The sequence below is a fragment of the Triticum aestivum genome, chromosome 7A, assembly GCF_018294505.1.
Source record: "Triticum aestivum cultivar Chinese Spring chromosome 7A, IWGSC CS RefSeq v2.1, whole genome shotgun sequence".
NCBI classification, from domain to species: Eukaryota; Viridiplantae; Streptophyta; class Magnoliopsida; order Poales; family Poaceae; genus Triticum; species Triticum aestivum.
This window is the reverse complement of record NC_057812.1, coordinates 186186288-186188591: the sequence shown is the minus strand read 5'-3', so window position 1 is coordinate 186188591 and position 2304 is coordinate 186186288.

The following is a 2304-nucleotide window of genomic DNA, read 5'->3' as shown; positions in this document are numbered from 1 at the left end:
CAATTTTTTTATGCGGGATTGAATTTTGTTTCTCATAATCTTTTCGATTCCGCTGCGGGTGGTACTTTTATGGAAATTACTTTGGGTGAAGCCACTAAATTGCTTGATAATATTATGGAAAATTATTCACAATGGCATACGGAAAGAGTTCCCACTAGTAAAAAAGTTAATTCAGTTGTAGAAATTTCTTCTCTGAGTGAAAAAGTTGATGCGCTTATGAAAATGGTTGCTAGTAAAAGTGCTCCTATTGATTTCAATGATATGCCTTTGTCTACTTTCATTGAGAAAAATAGTGATGCCATAGATGTGAATTTTATCTCTCGAAATAATAACAATGCTTATAGAAGGAATTTTAATCCTAGGCCTTTTCCTAGTAATTCCACTAATAATTATGGTAATTCCTATGGAAATCAATCTTATAATAATAGGAACACCTCTGATCTTGAGAATAATATTAAATAATTTATCAACACGCAAAAAGTTTTCAACACTACCATAGAAGAAAAGTTGAATAAGAGATGATTTATCTAGAAGTGTTGGTAGAATTTCTCATGATGTGGAAAATCTCAAGATGAAATTTTTTGTGCCTAAAGTTGAGGAATCAATTAAATCTCTTTATGTTTCTATGGATGAAAGTAACAAAAGAACCACTATGCTTAGAGCTAAAAGAGATTTTTTAGAAAAAGCGTTTTCTAGTGATTATTTTCGCAAAAGTGAAGAAGATCTTAAAATGATTGGTGTTTCTTCTATTGAGTCCTTGTTTAGTAAAGTTAAGATTGATGAAAAAGGGACTGGTGAGGAGTCAACTTTAGTTAGAAGGCGTCCCGCTATTTCAGAGGGTGAAAATCTTGTTGAGAAAATTGATAAAAGTGGGTTTGAAGAGGTAAAGACTTTAACTAGTGATGTGCCCACTCTTTTGGATTACAAAGACTTTAATTATGATAATTTCTCTTTGATTGATTGTATTTCTTTATTGCAATCCATGATAAATTCACCCCATGCTTATGAATAAAATAAAGCTTTTACTAAACATATTATTGATGCTATGATGAAAGCTTTAGAAGAAAAGTTGGAATTAGAAGTTTCAATTCCTAGAAACTTGCATGATGAGTGGGAACCTACTATCAAAGTCAAGATTAAAAATTATGAGTGCTTTGCTTTATGTGACTTGGGTGCTAGGGCTTCTACAATTCCGAAATCTTTATGTGTTGTGCTTGGTCTTACCGATATTGAAGAATGCTCTTTAAATTTGCACTTGGCGGATTCTACTATTTAAAAGCCTATGGGAAGAATTAATGATGTTCTCATTCTTGCAAATAGGTATTATGTGCCCATATATTTTATTGTTCTTGATATTGATTGCAATCCGTCTTGTCCAATTATTCTTCGTAGACCATTTTTACGCACTACCGGTGCCGTGATTTTGAAAGAAGGCAACATTAAGTTACAATTTCCTTTGAGGAAGGGTATGGAACACTTCCCTAGAATAAGAATTAGGCCACCATATGAATCAATCATGAGGGCATCTTATGGATCTTGAAACAAGATGACAAAACTTAGATCCTTGCTTTATGCCTAGCTAAGGGCGTAAAACTATAACGCTTGTTGGGAGGCATCCCTATGAATAAAATTTATTTTTGCTTTTTGCTTTTAGTTCTTTAGTGTTTGCAAAATTATGGTACTGTTATGATTGTTTTTTTGTGTGCTTTAATTAGTGTTTGTGCCAAGTAAAGCCTTAAGGATATTCTTGGGTTATAGTTGTTTGATCTTGCTGAAAAAACAGAAACTTTTTTGCTCGCGAAAATAATTTTCATTTTTAACCAGAGAGCGATAAAATACCAATTCCTTTTGCAAAAGACTAATATAAAAATTTCTCAGGTCTTCCAAATGTTTCAGAATTTTTGGAGTTTCAGAAGTATTCGAATTACCCAGATTGCGACAGACTGTTCTGTTTTTGACATATTCTATTTTGTTTGTGTTGTGTGCTTGTTTTGATGGCTCTATGGTTTTTTTGATGAGTTTTTGCCATATAAAAGTTGGAATACAGTAGATATAATGCAAGAACAAAATATGAATTGGTTTTTTATAGTACTTATAGTAGTGATTTGCTTTCTTATACTAACGGATCTCATGATGGTTTTGTTGAGTTTTGTGTGATTGAAGTTGTCAAGTTTCGGGTTAACTTATGATGGATGAAGGAATAAGAAGTAAGAAAAGCCTAAGCTTGGGGATGCCCCGGCATCCCAAGCTATTATCCAAAAGGGAGCAAGCAACTAAGCTTGGGGATGCCCTGAGTGGCATCCC